The sequence below is a fragment of the Macrobrachium nipponense genome, chromosome 3 (genome assembly GCF_015104395.2).
Source record: "Macrobrachium nipponense isolate FS-2020 chromosome 3, ASM1510439v2, whole genome shotgun sequence".
NCBI classification, from domain to species: domain Eukaryota; kingdom Metazoa; phylum Arthropoda; class Malacostraca; order Decapoda; family Palaemonidae; genus Macrobrachium; species Macrobrachium nipponense.
Genome location: NC_087202.1, coordinates 110,349,832 through 110,374,700, shown reverse-complemented (window position 1 = coordinate 110,374,700; position 24,869 = coordinate 110,349,832). Strand labels below are relative to the sequence as shown.

Genomic DNA, 24,869 nt, shown 5'->3' with positions numbered 1-24,869 from the left:
CTTACCTGGAGCAAGCTAGAACTAAGGAATGGCAGAAGCAGTATTTCTACCCTGGCAGGTCCAGTCATACCATCAGCATCAGTGCAGAGCATCCAGGTGAAGACTGGACCTCTGTTGTTTCTCCATTTTTATCCTCTGAATAGGGGTGCTAGGAATATGGGGTCACCAACTCCTAGCACCTTGCTTCAGATAGCAACTACCTAAAAGTGACTCATAACTAGGCCCTAGCCTAGGTAGTTGCATTAAATCTTACAACCTTCATATGACCCACACCTGTATGTAGTAAAGTAATTTATATATAAGTTGTTCGTATGTGAACAAACCTTTGGTCTTAACAATCAGATAGCTTTCTAGCGCTTAGCTGGATCCAGTTAAACAATCAGAGATTGAAAAGCAAGGAATCTGTGAGATCTGGCAATGCTGGCGTATATCAGGTATAAACTGGTCAAAGACTGCGCATCCACGCTATCGCGTTTAGTCTCTTTCTTAAACACCTGGGCGAGAGACGCGAATGCTTTCTCTCCACCTTCCCAGTTGTTTGCCCATTTTCACTCTTGAATGAGCAGCTGGGTTCTGATATTCCTGCTTGGTCTCGCTGCTGTCAGACCCTGTAGCTGCTGTTATCAAAACCAAGCATTGTTTCCGGTCTTTTGGTCTCACTGTTTTAGTTGTCTTCTCCCTCCGATGAGATGTTTTCTGTGATGACGACCGAGCAGGCGATACATGATGCTGCCTGGCTGTGGGAGCAGGAGATATCACACAAGTCTTAGTAGGGTTTTTTTCAGACTTTAGATGCTTTTTTCTGGTGTCCTTGTTACAGGAGGCACTTTTGGACAGAGAGCCAACAGAATGGCTGTCTGACTCACACCTAAGACAAAGATTGAGCTGATGACGATAGTTTTCAAAATGATGTCCAGGTCGCTTACACCAGGCACACTGCTGACACTGCCGGAATTCTCCAGCAGGTGGGGACCTTTAAGCTCTGCCCCATCTAATGGCTGGTTAGGGTGAGCAACCTGGTACAGATGCTCAAGGCGAGTAGCAAATATTGACAGGGACTTGCCTTTCGTCAGTTGGGCCTCCTTGAACTGAGTCTTCCGTCTGGTTCCGAACTGCTCTTTCGCCCTGCTGACCAGGCCTTGAGCTCCTTCTTTCATCTCAAGGTAGTCTACCTCTGTTCCTCCTACTACATTGAACACTGAACGAATTTCCCCCTCCAAATACCTGCCAAGCTCAGCTGTCCATAAGTGTGTACTGCCCTGGGAGTACCGGGCTGAACAATACGTTTCGAAGGAGGTGAGGAAACGGGAGAAAGAGTGTCCAGAATCCCAGTTGTAAACTGCTGGTCTGGGACATCCCTTCCTGTCCAACGCCTGAACAAGCTGACCAATCTCCATGGTATTTACTGGTACAGTATTCGATACCTCGGATTCAGATGAAGAGGAGGACGACTGAGAAGGTTCTGGTGAAGCATCTTGCAGAGGGACTTGTCTTCTACTCACTGTCTTAGAACGGACACTAGAAGAAAAAACATCTACTGGTGCATAGGTAGAGGGAATCCTTGTCGGCTGTGGAACTTTACCATCCATTCCAAGGGGTCAGAAGAGACAAGCAGACTATCATGACGGGACCTCAATCCCTCACCTGAGAACCAGGTACTGGAGGTGTCCGTTGCCACCATAGACACAGGTTGACTCCATGTCAAGGTAGTACTTGTCGTGCACTGTGCCATATGGGTGACACAGGCAGCACTACTCTTCAGGGAACGCTCCCACTTCAGAGCTTGAAGTTCCTCTTCTAATCGGAGGAGCCTTTCTTGGAGGAGTACAATTGTTTCATCACGTTCTGATAGATTTGTTAGCAATTCCTCCTGGCTCATATTTGCAACAGGGTCCGTGGACTCTTGGGGCTCCATTTTTTCATGGATTGGTCCACTTTAGTGCATATGAGATTTGAACACTTAAGGGGTCCTGGGTCTGGGCACCAATGAAGTAACAAGATGCCGTATAGTACTATTGCCTAGTTCCTGCAGGTTCGTCTGGTCACAGCATACTTCTCACAGTTTTCAGTTTTCTGGGCACCACTTTGAAGAGCCCCAATATATTGGGTTAGTTTTCAAGATTAAACTGGCCCTAGAGTCCCCTAAGATTTTCAGTATGATGCTAAATGGTAGTTTTGGTAAAATATGGTCCGTTACTGTGTGTTAAGCCATGAAAACCAGAGTGGAAAAGTAATTTAATTTCTCTCGACAAAAAAATAAAAAAGGGCTTATTTTAAAACAAGGAGGGTATTATTGTACAAGTGAAATCCTTCTGTATAAAATACTTCTTTATTAAACAAATGAAACAAAAGTCAATAAGGTTCAATAATTAACGAAACGGAACACTGGAGCACAATATTTAAACAACCATTTCTTGCTCTAGGACTTTCCTCTAGAACATTTAAAATTAAATGTCTCAGGTTTATGACATATCAAGTTAGACAAAATACTTGGTGTCCAAGTTTCAAAGTTCCAGCTCTTGAATAGGAAGCTCATCTGAATAGCAAGCTTCTACACCTGTGGGGAAGAACCATTTGACAGTTAGCAGTGGAATGAAATACTGACACACATGACGTACAACAAACCCAAATTTTTTTTAAACGGAAAATTAACAAAATAAAAATTCAGATAACATTTGAGTCTCACTTTCAACTCACTACAGCATGATCAAGAGTCAGACTTCTGGGCCTTTTCGAAATGAGTGAGGAATCGTAACTTATCCAAAAAAAAGCTGGAAAGAACATTTCGAGTCAGAGTCAGAGGCATTAATGCAAAGTTCTGGGAAGGATTTGCATTATTGCCAGTCTCCTTCCTCCCCTTGCTAGAGGAAGGTTTGTTTGGATTTTTACATTGCATGGAACCAGTGGTTATTCAGCAACGGAACCAACAGCTTTACGTGACTTCCAAACCACATCGAGAGTGAACTTCTATCACCAGAAATACACATCTTTCACATCTCAATGGAATGCCCGAGAATCGAACTCGCGGCCACCAAGGTGGGAGGCCAAGACCATACCGATCACGCCACTGAGGCGCTTTGCTACAGGAAGGAGCAGGATTGCTTCTATGATTCTGATAAGAAAAATAGAAAGGAAGCTTAATGTGTAAGCTTAACGCCCGACCAGCCAGTGTAAATTCAAGTCCTATACTCAACCTGAAGGAAGAGGAGTAGAAGGACAAGAAGGGGAAGGTGGAGAGGCCAGTCACTCTCACATCCTCCTTACCTCTAGCAACGCACACCATAGGTGAGATGCAACTTGTATTTCGTGAAGGAGTCGGGCAAGCAAACACAATCTGCAAGCATCCACCACCGGTCCAAGGAAAAGAGGTTCCAAGGACCTGTGGACAGACCCAAAGGAAGAAAGATATAAATATGGTTGCAATGAGACCCCCATCTATCTTCTGGTCTGACATATTCTCTCACAATCTCGTAAGACTCGGAGAAAAACGTGTCATTGGACACTTCTGCATTGGCAGTCTGCAGTGGATGAAGGCATCAACACTCAATGAAGGGTGTCAATCCTTCATGGGTACAGCAACACACAAATAGGACAAAGTAATGACTGATCTGGATCAACCAATACAAAGTCCACGGTGGAGATCATGGAGGACTTGGACTCTTCAGCAGATGCTGACTGACTGTGCTGTCACGCATCCAAGACGTAGCCACAACATGACACCCGCCTTTTGAAGGGTTATGCTGAGAATAATCATACAAATCGTCTATCTTGTTCGCCAATGATGTATAGAGATGAGATGATGATTCTCGCGAGGCATGTGCACATTAGACGATAGTCAACTGCCTTCTAGAGACTGAGGTCCCTGTGATGGCAAGACACAAGTTTCTCCTCAGTAGCTGAATCTCAACCAAGGAGAGACAATACTATATTTCTAGTGAATGACAGAGGTGAATGTGGACCTATGTCTTCACAGTTGAATCGAAAGAAGTAAAAACTCAAGATTCTGATCATAGAAAAGTCCCGTCGATGACACCAACCAGTGAAGACCACTTTAATCCGTTGTTTTACAGAGGACTGAAAAGTTAATCAGCTATTTCATTGCTGTTCAGCGAGTAAGTGGGAGCTTGCAATGAAAGCGGAGTCTTTCATTCATGAAAACACAAGGATTGTACTGCCTGAAGAACCGCTTCTTGTGGGTTGGATCAGGGAGGAAGTTTTTATTTACTTTGGGAGAAGAGCTAGTCAGGTGGGGAACATACGAAGTCTTCCGTTATTCATTTACAATTCGGGGTGAACAAATAATAATGGAACACCTTATGAATTAGGAAATGTATATTAGAAGACAAAATCAAATTTTCTGAAGAATATCATTCTGCATCATCGCAGCAGCCGATGGGACAGGTGCGATGAAGCAGAAGACGGCTACAGACATCTGTTATACAGTGGGATAAACAGAAAGAGGATAGAGAGTCTAATGAGATATATCTCAGTCTGAACATTCTTGCAACGACAATTGTGGTGCAGGAGAGATGGGCTTACACTTATGTGAGAATTCCAGCCAACCAGAGACATAAGTCTGTGATTGCCGGGCAGAGATTCAAATTGGTAGTCAATCCTCGACAGAGGAGAAACAATTCCAAACCTAAAAGAATCTCGGAGAGCAAGCAGTACTGAGGCAGAAATCGCACTCCAGCCTAATTCTTCTTCATTCGAGGGACACAAATAAGGACTATAAAAGGAGACCTCCTTCATTCTCTAATGAAGTGAGCGAAGGTGAAGTTTTCCCGAAGGGAGACTTCTACAGTGATAACAGGAAACCAAAGACGACTCGTTGAAGCCGAACTGGTTGTTCCCAAAACAGTAGCACTGGAGAGGCATTCAAACCTCTTGGTGCTATCCATCCTGAGTGGATTGACGTATATTGGTAAGATCCTAAGACTGAACCAAAAACATAGTCTCTTGGGTTTGAATTCCGAGGAGTAGACTCCACAGAATACCTCTTATTTCTTGTTTATTCCAGTATAACAAGGAAGTAGAGGGAAAAAAGAGAGGAGGATTGACTGTTCTTGCCCGCTCTTCCCTGAACTTGCGATGTTCTCTCTCTGTTGAACTAAGCATTCATCCCTACAACCGTTTCGTTCGTGCAAACGTGAGCGAAAGTTGACTAGAGTTAAATGCAGTAAAAGCTGGAAAGAACTTGCCACATCTTGCTACGCATCTATCTTCTCCGTGATTGAACCTCATGAAGAGGACTACACAGAGGAACACCTCCTATCTCCTTCAGATGCCTTGTCCTGAGGGACAGCTACATCGATCTTGGCACCTGAAGAATAGCCTTTCCTGGCTTTCACAGGTGGGTCCGAGCCACCAACGCGGCTCGGTTCCTTCTCTTGTCCTGTGCCACTATTGTGATGGAGAGAAGACTACCTATCACTGACTGTGGATGTGAGACCCCCCTTGGGGGTTGTACACTCAGACACACCCATACACGAGTACACCCAACGCAGCCCCGGTTCCATGAGCACGCCCTTGGAACCAGAGACAGGAGAATGAACCTCTGTTCAAACTCCTAGGGCTCCCGAGACACCAAATTTCTGGATAGCATCCAGGTTCCCACTCCAGAAGGAGCAGGTGAGCCGAGAAGAGACAGCCAATTACTTCCTCTCCATGGAAATGGGGCAGACCCTTAGAAGTCTCAAAGCGAGACTTCTTAGGGGGTGGAGAATACCTTCCTCTTCTTAGAGCATGGAAACCATTGAAGAGGGAGTTTAGGAGGCGTCAGATGATAAACACGAAAGACGATGACCCCTTAAAAACTTGCTGCTACACGGGAAGGGAGGGTGTTATGTCATGGAAAGGAAATGCACCGATCAAGAGTAAAGAGTTCATTCGTTAGAGCTGAGCACTCAGATTGGCAGATCAAGCTGAGCCGAGCCGAGCCAAGTAAGCTGAGCAGATCACCACTACATAATCATGAGTGGCAATCGTCAACGAAGAACTATCACTTCTTCCCAATTAACTGTTCTCCTTCAAGGCTGAAGCTCCGAGAAGAAGAACAAGAGGGATTTTGTGTCTGCTGTCTTATGTGTTTGGACCCTAAGGTCCAATACACAAGGACAGTACATACTTGACCATTCACCCAGAATGTGTTACATGCAGTTCCAAGTTCTACATAACTCCAAACCAGACAGGAGTGGACTCATCTGTACTGGTAAAAACTCGTCTTGCCATCCAAGCAATCATAATAATGAGTGCTCAGCGACCATTAGAATTCGTAAGAATTCCCACGCTCTGCGTGAGAAAGCCAGATTCTTGTATGACAATAATTGGGCGACCCTTTTCTCACCCTGGTACTTAGCAATATGATGAAGCTGAGCATTCTGTGAGTGCCAACGAAACCAAGGGATCCAGGCACTCAATGAGACTCCTGATTATTGTAATAATCATCAGGAATACCCGTTGCCAAGTGTTTGGAAAACCAATTCACCCTGTGAACACTAGAAATTCCAAGGAATTTAATGCTTAGCGAGACTCCCGATTTTCTTAATAACAATTACCGGGAATGTCTGTCTCGCCCGAGTATTTGAAAATTACAGAAAAACCATAAGACTTGAGAATGCAAGAAATTACAAGGAATTCGAGCGTTCAGCAAGATTCCCATTTATCATAGTAACAATTATCAGGAATTCTCGTCTCACTCAAGTGTTTGCAGATCGTAGAAGACCAAAACACTTGGAGAGAGCTAGAAATTCCAAAGAATTTTAAGCGCTCAGCGAGACCCCTGAATTTTGTCAGACAATCATCAGGGTGGGGCCCCTCCTCAACTCCTGTAGAAATCGAGGAGGAGCAGGCATAAAAACCAGTCCTAAATGCAAGCATTTAAGACTGGAATGAGAGTACAATTCAATAGAACATACAATTGAGGCTCCCAAAACACAAGAACCCATAGGGGACTGCGAATTGAAATCCGTCCAAAGGACAGAAAAAGCCATGGAGACGGTCTCCAGTTTTGACATAAGATCCTTCCTCAAAGACGTGGACATCCCTAAGGTAGGACCTTAAGGTCCCTCTAGGAGGTGAGTCACCTGAGCAACTTGCTCCTTTCTTCCACTCTGTGCCCGGGTCACAACGGTGAGCGGACGCAGTGTCACAGACTCTGGATGCAAGCGAACCCAAAGATTTAAATGCACTCAGGGACTCGCGAACAAGTAAGGGCAGAACCTCTGAGACTAGCAGAAGTGCCAACTGAATTCTGCGCTTCTACGGCTTCTGACACGCTAGGGCCCTGGGGGGGGAAAAAACCGGGGTGACGGAACTGTGGCAGAATCAAGCTAAGTGAAAAAAGCAAGAAAATTCCCCACAGTTACGTTAATCGTACAAGCTGACAGAATTTCCCCCAGCCACACTTTCCCCTTTATATTACTTTTTACCTGCAGGACAATTCATTCAATGAAATACTGAACATACAAAACACAAACACGCACTCACCTCTGGCTCCAGATACTACGGGCTAGGCTGTGCTGTCCGCTGGATAGGCTATAGGCTAGCCGACACACAACCACCGCCGATAACCAAACACCAAACCAACTAACCGAGAACCACAACCCCACAACAACTTACAACCCGACAAATAACTGAGCAGAAGAACACCAACAGCCCGAAGGAACACGACAACCACATGACTTACCCCAGCACAACAACTCGCCAACACCAACACTCTCCAACCACCACTCACAGACACCAAAAATCCCTACCAACCTCTTCTACTTCACCCCCACCAGACAGACACACGCACAACAACTTTACAACATCAAAATCAATCAAATACCACAAAATCAACTAACCACCAATGGATAACTGCTGCCAAAACCAACTCTGACTTCACTGAACTCCTTACTGCTCACAACTCTCGTAACAGACTCCCGCCACCGATGTACACAACAGAGTGCCACAACAGACACAAGCTTCCGACCGCCATTTAACCACTCCCATTTATTCTTCCACAAATTCTCTCTCTCTCTCACGCAACCCTTGGAGATATTGTCAAATATAAACTACTATCATTACTCCTCCATATTACCTCCCCCATTACATTTGACAATGTCTCCTTACACTTGCAACATCCACACTAAATTGCCTTTCGCAACACCCAAGGATGCTCAGATGCAGGCCCCCTGGATCTTGTTTGAGGACCATCATACACTCTTTCAGTTACATCGCCATTCACTTCTTCCAAACCACTTTCATTCAAGCTCCCATTATCTCCCTCACTACCATCCTCCCAAATCCCATTCACTACTTCACCGATATCTTCTATCTCTAGTTCCAACATCTCCCCTATTTCGGCTACCAAACCACTCAGTTCATCCATACTTCTGTCAAACTCCTGCAAAGACTTATCCATCCTACCAACCACCTCCTTACTACTTGGTTTTCTTCTCACTGAGGTCTTATTTGTCCCTGTCAACTCAAACACACATACACTACAGGTATCATTCATTCCCTCAAAGTCATCCGTAGCACACGCTATATCAACCGTTTGCACCCCACTACCAACCCTATTACCATGCCGTTCACGCTTTTCCCTTCCACTTCCTCTCCCCACACTCTTCTGTTTTCTTCCATACTCAACCAACACCAACTGTCGATCTCCCAGACCCATTTGTTCACCAACAGTTGGTTCATATGTATTCACCCTCAACCACTCACTCATCACATTCTCCCGAACATACTGTGGTACTTCCCTCCACTTATGGAGTTGGTTATGGTGTGCCCTAACCTCATCCATTCCCCCACCTACTCGCAATTTCCCCAAAACATAACTCAATCCATTCGGTCCCACTTCCAAAATCTCAAAGGCCTTAAAATTTCTCCCTCACTGTATTCACCATTCATTTTTTTTTTTTCTTCCCATCTCAACACCTCTTTCCCAAACCTTATCCCCAATCTTAAAACTCTCAAACCTTTCACTTCGCTTTCTTCCACAAATCCCGATCACCTTCTGGCAGACCCAACCGCAGCCTGACAATCCTTTCAAAATTCAACACATATTTACAAGGAGATATACCTATACTCTTCTGCAGTGTGGCATTATATTCCAACATGCATCGTCCTACATACATATCCCAACCTTTGTCCCCCTTACTCATCATTCGCAAAATCTCAGTCATCGTCCTAACAGTCCTTTCAGCCAACCCATTCTCACTGGGCATATACGGAGTAGAATACACATGAACAATACCCCATTCCTTCAACATTTCCTCAAATTCCCATCCCACAAACTCAGGTCCATTATCACTCAACATTTTTGCCGGCTTACACACACACATGGGCAATATCACTTGACCCACCATTCGTGCAACAGTTTCACTCCTCTTATCTGTTGATGGGAAACCACATAAGGCAAATTTACTCAGGTGATCCATCATCATCAATCATCCCATGTCCTCTCACGGTCCTAGGCAAGAAACACAATCAATCCACAAGCATTTCAAATGGCTCTTTCATCTGCAATTGCAACCCAGGTGGACTTGCATGCACACTCTGATTCTTTCCCCTCTGACAGTCTTCACATGGGACAGCCACATCCACACAAATTCTTTTCAAGCCAGGGGCATACAATCTCTCTCTCATGCATTCCACAACTTATTTTTCCCCATATGCCCAAATCGATCATGCACCAACAAGCACATACTCACAGCTGACTCAACAGAAAACACTGGCAAATAAACTTCCTTGTCATACACCCCTTCCTGATGCAAAAATTATACTATGTTTTTACACACCACAAACCGTTTAGCAACCCTCTTATATACTACATCCAACTCACATGGCCCATCTTCCACACGCACTCCTCCCAAAACACACTGTCGCAACATACTTATCTCCAGGCACTTATCTTGCATTTCCTCAATCCCTCCTCACTCAACAGATCATTCTCACTCCCAGCAATATCAGTCATACCCACAAAGTTTGCTACAAACACTTACCATCTTGAATCCTAGCTAATTGTGCCCCCCTGCCCCCTTTTTAAGAATTCCGTTTCCTATATCTACATCTATATCATGGATCCTCAAAAAATCTATCCCTATTAAAAAGCAAGATAGCATATCATTTTCTCCTATAACTATAAAGTTATGTATTACTTCAAGATCTAACCTAACCTTTAACCATACCTCTTCCCATACTAAACACTTCCTTGTCCCAACCATGTATTCTTACACTTGTGCACCGCTTTTTCACTTCCCAATCGCATCTCTCAAGTTCACTCACCACTGACCCACTCACCAAGGAAACTTGTGCCCCTGTGTCAACCAAACTACAGTACTCACTATCATTTACTTGGACAAACATCACATTTTCCTTCGAGTCCCATGCATACACACATTCACTACCACGTCCACCTGGTTATCCACATCACAATCCTCCTCATCACATTCATCCTTAGTAGTTAATTCCCCATTTCCACAATTCTGACTCGGATCCCCTTCACAGTCCCTTTTGTAACCAACAATTACAACCACATTCCCCACACTGAAACATCAAAACCCCATGTTCATTACCTGTACTCACCCTTCCCTCTATACTCAACCAGTCTGGCCCATCCAAAATACAACAACACTTTATTCCAAACAACTCAGCTACTACTGACAACAATTCGTGCAACATTTCTCCTTCCCCACCTTGTTCCTCCGCATGTGCCACTTCCTTCTGCACATCACTCATCAACTTCACTCGCAACTCATTCACACTAACGGGTACCTCTTCAACCAGACCCTTACCTTCCAAGTCTTTCAATGCCGAAAACAAACATTCACACACTCTGTCATTCCCTTCAAACCTCTCTTTTACAACCAAACCCCCAGGTACCCCATTCGGATCCCAGTCACTTTTCACAACACCACTGTCCTTACCATGCATCCTAGACATCGTATCAGCAATCACAATTCTTACTCCCCTGGCACATATTCTAGCTAAAATCAAACTCACTCAAATCCTCAATCGTCCCTCTGCAATCCTAGCATTCACTTCCATTCTTGATCATATACACTAACGGCCGATGGTCTGTCCTTATGACAAATTTTACCCCATACAGAAACACTTTCAACGCTTTCACACAAAACTTTATTGCCGCAAGCTCCTTCTCAACCACCGAATACTTCAGCTCGGCTTTATTAAAAGCTTTAGTCACATACGCAATCACTCTCATTGTCCCTCATTCCACCTCTTGCATCTGCACCAAGCATCCTCTCATACTAAATTTACTTGCATCAGCAACAACTCAGTCTTACTTGCATCCTCACTATAGTCTGGAAAAGCCAAGGTGATGTCTCTAGCAGCCTCCTCTTTCAATCTCTCAAATGCTCCAACCATTTGCTCATCCCACCTCAGCTTACTACAATTTTTCTTCCCTGTCCATTCAGTCAACGGCTTCCCTATACCCGAACAATCCCGAACAATCCCTAACAAACTTCCTCCCGAACTCAATCAAACCCAACGGGGACGTGGAAACTCCTTTACTTATTCCACAAACTTTTCACTCTTCCTTACGCCACTCGCACTCACCTTATGACCCAGAAATTCCACTTCCCCAGCCAACCACGTACACTTCTCCAGCTTCACTTTCACTCCAACCGTTCTAAATACACCTTCTCAAGCAATTCCACATTCTCCTAAACAGTCTCACTTGCAATCAAAACGTCACCTATACACACAGTCACCTTCCCTCTATCCAAACCAGCCAAAACTACATTCATCGCTCTCTGGAAGGCAGCAGATGCATTAGCCAGTCCAAAACTTGACCTCTTGAATTGATAGTGACAGCTACCACTCGAAAAAGCTGTAATATGCCTGCTCCCTTCCTCAAGAGGCATCTGGTAATAGCCCCTTACCAAATCTAATTTTGTGAACACTCTCATCCCATGCATCTTATACACACAATCAGACACCACATTCATCGGAAATTGCTCCTTCACAGTTACTTCATTCACTTCCTGTAATCACACACATCCTCAAACTCCCATCTGTCTTGCGTACTGGGGACTATTCCAAGCACTCTCGCTTCTCTCGATTACTCCCACTCTCTTAAGTTCCTCACACTGTTCCACAATCTCTCAGGCAATAGGTGCAGAAAAGTGTCAGGGACGCTGATATATGGGGGTATTGTCATTCAAAACTATCTTGAACTCTGGAAGCTTAGATCCCCTGAAATCCATCGACCCCGACTCAACGCACCCCTCAACGCATCTCAACGCATCAACCGCTCCCTCTCGTCATCACCAACATTTTCATCCACCTCAATTCTTTCTCTCAACTCATCATACTTCCACTCATCACTTTCTTTCATGCTACCTGTCATCACCTGCCGCACCCTAACATATCTTTCGTTGTCCACATCCACCAACGTATATAACAACCCCACACAATCACCTTCGCGTATACACCGCACTCGCTTTTTCCTAACACTCGGCAATGAGGCTACAAAAACCCGAGGATTCTCCATATCCAAAATCCTGTTGTACACATAGACGCTCGCTCTTACCAACTTGTTTGCATCCACACCCTCAACCACATATGCACACTTGTCACCACTGACAATCACAAGACTATCGGGCCACGCAACTTTCACACTAACAACTTCTCCAACTTCTCGCGGCACTTTTACACACTCTTTCGCAACCAACGGCACTCCCTTCCATATTTTACTGCTTACCCCTCCATCCCTATCCAAGTACAACTCTCCATGTACATTCCCCTTCCTATGCAACACAATCGTATTCCTGCTCGGATGGACCACCATCCCACACTTCTTCAGGACCTGTACCCTCAACACATCATACTTATCACTCATTCCCTCGATCACATTAAAGTCACCTTCATCCATCACTACCCCTTCAATTTCTACATTTTCATGCAACATTCCCACCACAGCCATACCCAAATTTCCTATTCTTTGTACCTCCCCTATACATTTCCTAATTTCACACTCACTCCGCAACTTGTCACATCCATTCTTAAAAAGAACACTGGCACTGCACCCAGTATCAATCAAAGCAACCAAACACACCCCTTTGCACCTCACTTTTACACTCATACATTCATGAGCTCTTCCTCCAAACCCTTTTTCATGCAACAATCCCTCACGCACATGCATCACATGTTAACTGCCCGTACACCAGAGGGGGACCCCACCCCATGGGAATCACCTTGTCCTAGTTCCAAAATTTCCACTCATCATCCTCTTTCGCCTACACACACCTCGCCACATGACCTTCAATTCCACATTCAACACATTTTGCCCGCTGTTCTTTACACATCCTAGCATAATGCCCATTCTTCCCACAATTACCGCAAACCTTAGTCACACGGGTACCTCGACATCCACTTGCTATATGCCCACTACTAGCCCCACACCTGTAACATTTAATATCCCCATCATTTCTTACACTCGCTCACTAAATTGCCCCCGTTTGCCCACACCCGAAGCCCGAGAAGGCTCCCAACCGCCCACCAACATTCGTTGTTCTCCTGTGCCCTAGCTTTCCACATCTGTAACACTGCTGCTCTCATTCACAACTAACCGACCCTGCTCTTCCAACACTTACACTCCGATCTCTCTTAGGGCTAACCATACTTACGTTACTGGCTCTAACGCTCCTATCAACCACTTGCTCTGCCATTCGCCTTGGCCCTTCTAAAAACTGCCTCCCATAGCTCTTAAACTCTGGTATAAAAAAACCTCAGCTACTTCAGTCCTAACACTAACACTTCTACTCTCTTTCATTACACTATCCAACTCATAATCCTCTACTATTTCCAAAATGTCGTTCCACGTCAACCTTTCATTTGTCCATCACATTTTCTCCTTACGTTTCAGATTTACAAACTCATGCACACTCTCAGGCACAGTCGCCAACAACTTCCTCACTAACTCTTTACACTCATTTATCCCTTTGTCCCCAAACTTTTTCCTGACTAATGTTTCCAACTTGCACACATACATCGTCAACGACTCAACAACATTCATTCTTACCTCATCAAAACCATGTTTTCTCCTATATCTAACACTACTCTTTATCCTCGTTTGCCTGTTCCACAATCCTGGCTTTCACACTCTCATAAGGCACATTCCCCACACTCACCATTACCCCATACATACTCAACAAAAATCCTGTCAAAAAGCTACCCAACTCTCTTGTTATCCCCATACTTTGCCTCACAATACCTCTCATATTTCTTAAAAAAAAGTCCCATGTCCCTACTACCATATTCCTTTCTCACATACACAGCCTTTCGTACTTCCCGCTCACTCTCACTCACTCTCACTTTCGCTACTTCCATTCTGATCCCTCTTAACCTCGTCCGAATACAGCGAATCAACTTCCATACGAACATCCATGCTCCTGATTACACTCTTCTTACCCTTCTTCTACCTACCTGTTTTCTTTCCACTCACTGCTATCTGAATCACTCTCAGCCCTTTCCCCAATGTATTCAGTCCTAGTCTCATCCTGTCCGTCATCCTTACTGGCCTTCTTTCCCTTAGTCTTCCTCTTTTCCTCAGCCCCCTTCTCATTCTTGTCCTCAGGTTTATCCTTATCCTGTCTTTCCCTTACCTATCATAACCAAGTCACCTTTGTCATTCGTAGTCTCATCCACTCGCCCTTCCACTTTCTTTACCACTTCTGGCCTATCACAAGACCCAGTAGGCCTACCTCCTACAGCTCCCTCACCCATGAACTCTTTCATCATCTCCTGCACTGCATTCATCATCACTAAGAATTTTCTGTCCATTTTCTCAACCATTCTCTCTTCCGCTACTTTCACTTCTTCTTTCATTTCCACTTTTGCACTCCTTAGCATTCCTCTCATTTCCTCTAACTCGCTCTTCAGCTCCTCACACTCTACCCATCAACCTCTCATTCTCCACTTCCAATTGTCCTCTTATTCCCTCTCCAACCTCAACTCCTCCTTCAGCCTCTCCACCTCACTTAATCCTTCCATCCCAAATTTTCTCACCATTCATGCACACTAGCCTAAATCAATCGTCCTGCAGGGGCCACACCAGCAGTCCCTGTTCGGGCGCCAAAAATTATTGTGGTGGAATCAAAGCTAAGTGAAAAAAGCAAGCAAACTCCCCACAGTTACGATAATTGTACAAGCTGACAGAATTTCCCCCAGCCACACTTTCCCCTTTACATTACTTTTTACCTGCAGGACAATTCGTTCAACGAAATACCGATCACACAAAACACAAACACGTACTCACCTCTGGCTCCAGATACTCCGGGCTAGGCTGTGCTGTCCACTGGATAGGCTATAGGCTAGCCGACACACAACCACTGCCGATAACCAAACCAACTAACCGAGAACCACAACCCCACAACAACTTACAACTTGACAAATAACTGAGCAGAACACCAACAGCTGAAAGAACACGACAAACCACACAACTACCCCAGCACAACAACCCGCCAACACCAACACTCTCCAACCACCACTCACAGACACCGAAAATCCCTACCAACCTCTTCTACTTCACCCCCACCAGACAGACACATGCACAACAACTTTACAACATCAAAATCAATCAAATACCACAAAATCAACTAACCACCAACGGATAACTGCTGCCAAAACCATCTCTGACTTCACTGAACTCCTTACTGCTCACAACTCTCATAACAGACTCCCGCCACCAATGTACACAACAGAGTGCCACAACAGACACACGCTTCCGACCGCCATTTAAACACTCCCATTTATTCTTCCACCAATCTCTCTCTCTCTCTCTCTCAGAACCCTTGGAGATGTCAAATATAAACTACTATCATTACTCCTCCATAACGGTTCCCATTCCTGAAGGAACTGGAGAGCTAGCAGAAGACCCAACTGCCCCATCAGTTTTGAGGAGCGAGACCCTTAGAAGTCCCGTGACGAGACTTCCGGGGAGGGGGGGTTGAGCTCTCTTCCTCTTTCACTTCTCCAAATTCTGCAAGACTTCTACAGGGTAAGGTATATTTGTAATAATTACATTAATAATACAGATAAATTACATATCTGTAAATAGAACCCACGACCTAAGGGGTCATTGGTGAATTAGGAGCGTCCTACGTGACCATGTGAAACTAGACCATGCTGTGCAATGCTTGCAGTAGCCTGGTTTGCATTTGGACATATCATCATTTCCGTAGTTTGTAAACAGCTCACAACACCTTCCATGGGAAGCGGTTGACCTGTTAACCCACAGCGGAAACTCATGACTTCCGAGCCGGCGGACTATGTATTCATTTTATATGTAAATCGCTGAGATAGCTAGTGTTCCGCTATCGACACGATGCTCATATTATTGTTAGTTCTCATCTAGTTACTCAACGGATCGGTTGTCCGACCAAACTATCTCTCTACTCGAGAGATGGAGATAAGAAATAAAGCTGTTAAGTTTAAACATCATCCGTTTGAGTCATCTCCCTTATTCTAAAGAAGAACCAACTAGAATCACGTATACGAGAAGAGAAGTAGAACCCACAATGCTTACGAATAACAGTCGTAAGAAAAGACATACAATCTGTCGCTGTCTAACACCATTATACTAAGTGGACAAGTGGGAGATAAGATATTTACCAGCTGGAATAGAGTTAATAATCACAGGGCAGCAGCGAAGGCTTTGTCCAGTGACATAACTCCAGGATAGCAGTGGTAAATGAATATGATTTCCAGCAGGGGATCAGTACACACACTCAAGGACCAATATCACAGCATGCTACGAGTCACAGGTACAATTCCAAGGTTAGGATAACCAACACAAAGAGATAATCAACCATCTGCTGCTGTAATCACTATCACCACTGTTAGCCTGTAAAAGAAAGAAAATATGATTTAAAGTAATAAGGATACTCTCGCATCCAAGGGCACCGCCCTCTCCGGGGAAATGAGAGATCCCCAAACAACACCACACGCACCCTCTTCTACCTTCGTCCGATAGCTAGTCAGTGAAAGGACGAAGGAAGGAAGAAGCAGGCATTACCAGAAGAAACAAAGGCCAAACTTCCGAAGTTCCCTTCAGTAATTTCCAAAGCATAACCGTAAATTTAGGATGAATACATGTCTTGTCCTAACGTTAAAAGGGCAAAAATATGTAGTAATAAAGATGTTGGCATACTTTTGCTGCCAACCCTTAACACAAAGTGAAAAGGCAGCTATCACAAAAAGTGGGTTTGTATATTAATGATTAAATTAAATTAATTATTAATATCAAACACAGTATATGCATATTTATTAAAAAAAATGAAGCTTTCATAATAAAACTAAAATTGTAACACTTACCTGAACACTGGAATTAGCCCTGGTCAATGACCAGCCTGAACTACATCCCCACATATTTACCCAATAAGTGGGCAATTTTAACTGTCAGTGTTACCAATGCTGCAGGTAAAATCTAGTCAAATAAGTTACCTGTGTTACCGTTGGCAGCGGTGCTGCAAATACCGGCCACCAGAAGCCTGTCTCCTAAATTGAATCATTCACTATCAACTTGAAGTGGGGAGGAGGGAGGGAATCATTCAGGTGTTCAGGTAAGTATTACAATATTAGTTACATTATGAAAACTTCATATTGCAATACACTCCCTAAACACCTGCATTAGCCTGATTAACAAAATTTTAATGGAGGTGGGATCAATCTAATTCAGCCCAACCTGTCCACGGAGCATACGCAGGTAACTCACAATCAACCTACCATGTATAAATGTATGTATCCTCACCTAGTTATCTAACTCGGAGGTGAGGATGTTTGCAAAGAAAGTACTTCAGCATCAGTGTTGAGTCTAAGGTACCACCTGAGTCAGAAGTATCTCCCATGTGGTAAGCTATACTTCTTATTCATGGAGGTAAAAACAAATCTCCTCACCTAGTCATCCAACTCACTAGATGAGGATGCTTGCAGAGGAAGTACCATACTGTCAGTGTCGAGTCCAAGGTACCGCCTGAGTCTGAAGAACCTCCCATTTGGTATTCTATACTATACCTCTCATGTATGGAAGGGAAACGGTGAACCTCCCATGTGGCTATCCAGCCTCTCATGTATGGAGGAGAAGTTGAGTGTGCAGGACCTTCAGTTCTCTACTGCTCACTGATGCAGATGACTTGTGCTGAAGAAGTTGTAGTTATTCCAACATGACCATTGGGATTTGTCTAACCTCAAGGGCCTAAAGGAACAACACACTCAGTCTAAGCTTGACCAACAGAAACACTCACGTTCATTTAGACTATCACTGCCTACCTAAACTTCAAACTTCCTAATGATACCAAGCCACCTATACAACTGAGTTACCGCAACGACAGGACCCAGCGAGTACCTTTCTCTGAAGAAACTGAAAACCCTAAGGTAGAGCATTGTGAAAATCCACGACTCCCTACACAATTGCTGACACCGAAACATTCCTCCCGAAAGCCGAGGGTAGCCATCCATGATACTTTGTGCCCTTGGACGCGAGCACCAACTAGAAGGCTCCAAAAGCGATGAAGAACTAACTGACACTTGACTAAAAACCCCTTGCAAGAAGAAACCAACTGCACTTTGGAAATGGAACGAGATGGACACCTAGGAGAAACCACATAAGATTCTTGTACAAGGTAACAGTTCCACAGTACTTGACAAATAAACTTTGAGAGCTCGAACCGGACACAGCAGCATTTGTGATCCATCACCTATTATACGATCATCCCACGATGCTGCTGCGACTCGTAAGTATGACGACGATAACACAAAATTGACCATCGAGGCGACATCTTGTTTCTAAAACACTGTTGCTGAGTGCAAGAGGCACCCTTAACAGAACCTTCTTATGAATGTCCGGATAGTGCTGAGAGAGATGATTTAACGAGAAGTCCATCCTCTCCTTGACAAGAACATAGTACAGCCAGCTGAAATGTTAGTGTGGTACGCGAACCCCATCGAAACCTAAGTGAAGGAACCAAGAGAGAAGAGGACTCAACAGACTCATAAAACTGGAAACTCGGATACCAGTAGAAGGGTTACCCACTACCTTATACAGAACACTCCTGATTAGAAGCAAGGTTGAATCCAGTTCTAATCGGCCCCAGTGATGCTAGCATAGAGTCGTCTTCCCAAAAACTGCCCGACTCAGCCGAAACCACATCAGCTTACTTGATATTTGAGAGACTACTGGTTTAGTTGAATACAACGCATCAAACATTGCTTGAATTAACTGAGATTCCTCCTGAACCTGCACTGCGGAAGAGAGAATGGACAAAGTCCACCATCCATTAATACTCGCTTTCCTTCGCCGGAGAAACAAAAACCCACAACTAGCACTTGATTCTCTCTTCAAAGGGTATCTATCCGTCAGACCTGTCCGACAGCACCGGAACAGGAAAAGGAAAAGAACAATCTGAAACTCCCCAAGAGCAAGCATCTAAGAACCCAGAACTTACAACACTTGGCTGCTTGATACCAAACCTGACATACATGATCCCATCATATCTGAACCAACCGATCTGGTTGTGCAACGATATACATACAAGATGATAAACTCCCAAGCAAGTACTCGACTTTGTAATCCCAACCACCCCCCCTAGACACTGTCCACCCCCCTTCACAAGAGCCAACCGTCACCAGTTCTGCAAATCCTGTAAGAGATAGTTTCGCTCGAGTGCCCATTACCTCACTACCCAGGGACGATGACATTACACCTGAGCCGAATATACCTTGGCGTTTAACACCCACCCATATGAGTCAACCACACACTGTTGCACCAAACGTGTACCAACCAAGATGATGACATAACCTTGAACCAGTCTCAGTCGACTGCAAAAAACTCCGCACCACCCAGTCACTATGACAAGACACCTGGCCGACTACAATGGGCGAGCAATGCCCCCCTAATAAGAGCGAAGAAGTTGCAAAACGTGATCCAACAAACACCGGTTACACCAATACTAAACCTGGATGGGAGTCCGGAGCTGAAACTTTATTGATCAAGTGAGGGAAGGAAGTACTCCCGGAAACCCCCGGAATCAAGGCCGACCCATAATGAACCCCTTAAAGGAGATAACAGAAAAATCTGCAGGAAAAAGTTGAGAAAGAAGCAGAAGGATAGAAAAAAAGGAAGAAGTCACACTAGGAGTAACCACCAGAGCACCTTACGCAGATATTGTGCAGGTGGAGAATCAACTGTGCGGCACATAAAAGTGGCTTTAATGACAGGTTACAAACTGTGGAACCAATGGGAGCAGCAGAAGGAAATTACCAGCTACCCTAACAAAATGAGGCCAAGGGCACAGAAAGTACTACCTATGGTGCAGACGAACTGCCAACAGCCGTAGGCCCCACAATAACCGTAGTAGGCACATGTTTGTTTGTTGTTTATGATTAAGCTGACCTTGTGTCAGCACGGGCTCTTGCTCACAGAGCAGCCCACCCAATAATGGCACATATGTCTCAAACACCTAAAGTATAAAAATGGGAACCGAAAAAAAAAAGGAAGGTTACTAACTACCCTCTAGTGAAAGGAGGGGCTGAGGACACAACCAGTACTGATACAGTCAACAATGGCACAAGAATCGCCAACTGCCGTAGCCCCTGCAAGAACTACGGAGGACACATTACATCTCAAAACAAGTAAAGAATGAAAATAAGCAGTTGCGGAAAAAGGAAGACTCTGCAACTGCCTGAAGCATCCAGACCTACAGGACCCGTGGAAGATGCTAAGAAGACAGCCCTACCAAAATACTCCTTTATCCCGAAGAGAGAGAGAGGGAGTTGTCGAAACCCCCAAAGTTCAGGATGAAACAATGAAAACTCTTTGCTCTGCTGTGTTTATGACAAAGAAACAGGATGAGTAAGGGAAGACTCCAAAGCGACCTCGAGGAAGTGACCAGATAAAGAAGATGTGTAAAGACACTAGAAGAAGTTTTAGAAGAAAAAAATGGTAGAGAAAGAAACTAGACCGAGTCTGTTCCCCATGATAATCTTGACAAACATCATTAGAAAAATCAAGAAAATTCTTCAAGACATGATTGTGAATACAGTCCGTATTCAAGCTAGTGTAATTCGTCTTATGATAATTCGATTTTACGATGGGGTTAGTAATTAAAATCGGCACTACTACATTTTGAAAATAAGTCTTTCTATCTCTCGCGAGCAGCTGGCGGAGGCAGTTATGTGCAGTCAGGCAGCGGAATAGTTGGGTCTAAATAGAATTTAGGCCAAAGGCCAAGTATTGGGACTTATAAAGTCATTCGGCCCTGAAAAGGAAATTGACAGTAAAAGGTTTGAAAGATGTAACAGGAGGAAAACCTCTTTGTTGCACTATGAGTGTTAGGAGACGGTGGAAAGTAAGAGGAAGAAAGAAATTATGAAAGGAGGAAAGTAAGAGGAAGGTAGAGAGAGGGAGGGAGAGGCCAATTACAATCGTCTAACTTCTCTACCGCCATAACTTTACACTATCTTCTAAGTTAACTATTACCGTAACGATTATATACTCATATAACAGCGTACAGCCATGAACACCGAATGAGAAACTACTTGTTTGCTAATAGGAACGAATTCGACAGCAACATCAGTTTATTGTATTCAGTCTACGTACGACAGTAAACACTTCCGTATTTATGTTATAAATGTACCTGAAGCAGATAAGGTAATATTACGTGCACGGTAACATGGATAAAACTCCCAAGCTTTTATATGAATTCAAACACAGCCGTGATAAAAAGAAAACTACTAGCATGAAAGAGCTCATTTACTGTTGTTTTCACACCGACAAAAGATAACGTAAAGCTCGTAATAACGGAGTGAAAAAATAACTAGTTTCCAAAGAGACGTATTAGTCAAATTTGGACTTAAAGTTACGTCGTAAACGCACAATATGACTTCGTTCCACACAAGTTAAGTACTATCCATATATTCATTTATGCTAAATAGGAACAAAAACATTCAATGAGACCAAGTGATCTGTCCATCCACCTGTGTTATTTGTGCATGGGAACACTGCGTCCCGGGCTTTAAATAGTTACGCTATCTGTAAGTTTTAGGTAAATAAAAGGATATCAGGGTGTGCATTTGCAACTGAAAAGTGTTTTTAATAATTTAATGTATGCGAATTACTACACCGTTAATATCCGAAATAGGATATTTTTATTATAGATGAATGTAAGCTGCCTTTTGGGGTGGCGAATGGAACTGCCAGACGCAAATTCCATTAAACAGATGCTAAACCAAATTATGTCATATTGTATCTGGCTAAAACGCACTTTATAAAAATAAAAGTATATACTGATATACTTGTGTGTAATGAAGTAACATTTAGCTCAGTAGCAGAGTAGGTGTGGTCCAATACAGTTGACATCTTGCCGTAGTGAACAGCAAGAGAAGCAATTTTCCCACCACTGCGTCTGGCTGTTCCATTCACCACCCCAAAAAGGCAGCTTGCACTCAACAATAATAACAATATCCTATTTCGAATATTAACAGTGTAATTACAGTAAATTATAAAACACTTTTCAGTTGCAAATGTACACCCAGATATCCTTTTATTTCCCTAAAACTTACACATAGTGTAACTATTTAAAGCCCGGACGCAGTGTTACCATGCGCAAACACCACAGGCGGGTGGACAGATGGAAAAAAACAGAGTATCGTCGGCATCATTGTCTGCCTAAGCCACGCTCCCCTACAACCGTGCTGTGTTGACAACAAGCTTGTGTAATTGTAATTTAATTGAAATGTAATCAATTACACATTTTTAAGGTAATTTAAGTGTAAATCTTTACCCTAATATTAATTTCAATTGTAATGTTATAATAGGTACGACTGGTAATTATATTTGTAACTGTAATTGACATACTAAGCATAATGTAAATACTGATGGAAATTTGTCTGCTACACAGATGAAGACGTCATACAACCAGTTCCATCACCTGAGGGAATTTCTTATGATTTCTGATTTATATGGCACAAGATACCAGTATTAACTATGTTAAAATGTCAATACAATTAAAAACACGCCCTCCCTCAAGACCCTCAAGACAAACGAACATGGGATAGTGGGGAAGAGCTGTTACGTCAGTCATAGCTAGCCACCAGGGCAAGAATGAGTTCATTACTGCGACGCAAACTTGTATTCGCCATCAGCTGATTCCAGAACGAGAAACTAACTGCTAAGTTAGTATTTATACTATGCTAGCATGAGGATACATATAATACTATTATAATGCTGATGTTGGACCGAATCTGATCTTCATTCCTGTTCGATTATCCTAAGATCCGATCTTGTTGTGTTCAATTTACACCTGTACTGAATTATCTGAAGTCAGAATGCATTGAACCTACAGCATTAGCCACTATCAATAATTACTATACCTATATGAAGTATAGAGAATACTTTAGGCTAGGCTACAGTATATGCATACGATATATCATCTTGAACGCTAGGCTAACCGTAGTTGAGGATATTCAATTTCTACATACTGAATTATCGTAAGTCAATATGCATTGAACCGAGAATTAGTTGATATAACAATTACCATACCGTATATGTTATAGAGTAAATTTGAAAAGCCTGATCACCAAGTTACCCACCATACAAGACGAACGAAATTTATCCTCAGAAGGAAAAGAATCTTTTAAGACGAAGGAGCAGTATTCAACACTTCAGAACCCGACAGACTCAAAACCACCCCTAGAAAGTGTATGTTGCAAAGAACTCGAAGCAGGAAAAACCAAAGATGGCTCTAAAGGACAAACCGTCCCTCTATAAACTACTATAACAGAATCCAAACCGAAGAAACCTGCACTTCTCTTCCTGAACACTACCTAACCTAATATCCCTACTTGTCTGTATCTGACCTACATTTACATCAACCTCAGAACTTAAACTTGAGGAGGGAGGGAGAAATCTGCTGCCAGCACTGCCTGCTCTGTGTCGGGGGGGAGGGCAGCAGAACCTACCCACTCAGAGGCTTGCGGTTCTCCATGCCCCCCGGCACCCGTTAGGGCTACTTCTGGAACAGGCTAAGGGGCTGAAAAAGAACGATTAGAGTCAACTATACTACTACTACCACTATCTCTATTCTTAGTTAAATTACTCATCAGGCTAGAAATAGGCTAGACAATACGAGATGATAACCTGTTCCACTAATTTCTTGAATAACTAACTCTAATGCTTCCTTGTTTCCTGACCAAGACATGTCTCGTCACATCTCTGACTGATAATTCACTGAACTCCAACACAAATTAACAAAGAGAATGTCGATCATGTTTGAGGGTACTCATCCTACGCTTGCAGGGTGTGCAGAACCGATGAGCACCATGTCCAGTAGCAGAAGGCTCGATCGTCGAACTGTAGATGAAACAGAAGCAGCATTTGGAGACGGCAACATTTATTTTCTAACTTATCCATAGCGAGTACAAAGTACCGATCCAAAGTCAAACGAGGGAGAAAAACGTTGACAATCCCAAGGCGTAATTTTATATCCAATATACGAAACACTTTAAATGGGGTCGGTCTAACTGACCAAGATTTTGCCTGATGTGGGACTAATCCACACAGCATGGCGAGAAAGGAACAATTGAGGAGACAGGCCTCTGGTGGCCGGTAACACAGGTAACTCAATTGACTAGATTTTACCCGCAGCGTTGGTAACACAGACAGTTAAAATTACCCTCTTTGTGGGTATATATGTGGGGATATAGTCGGGCCTGGTCAGTGACCAGGGCTAATTCAGGTGTTCAGGGAGTGTAATGCAATGAAAGAATTAAATGATCCCCACTGGGAAAATGATTAATGGTTAGTCAGCAAAGAGCTACAAAAACACGTCTTCATTGGAAGACAGCCGAAAGAATTTAATAGT

At 43.6% G+C, this 24,869-nt stretch overlaps 1 protein-coding gene across 2 annotated transcripts in view; it reads right to left on the bottom strand.

Annotated features, from left to right (window-relative positions):
- Positions 1–24,869, bottom strand: part of LOC135221955 (palmitoyltransferase ZDHHC22-like) — a 307,849-nt gene that overhangs the window by 111,664 nt on the left and 171,316 nt on the right. The gene's annotated exons all lie outside the window — the stretch shown is intronic.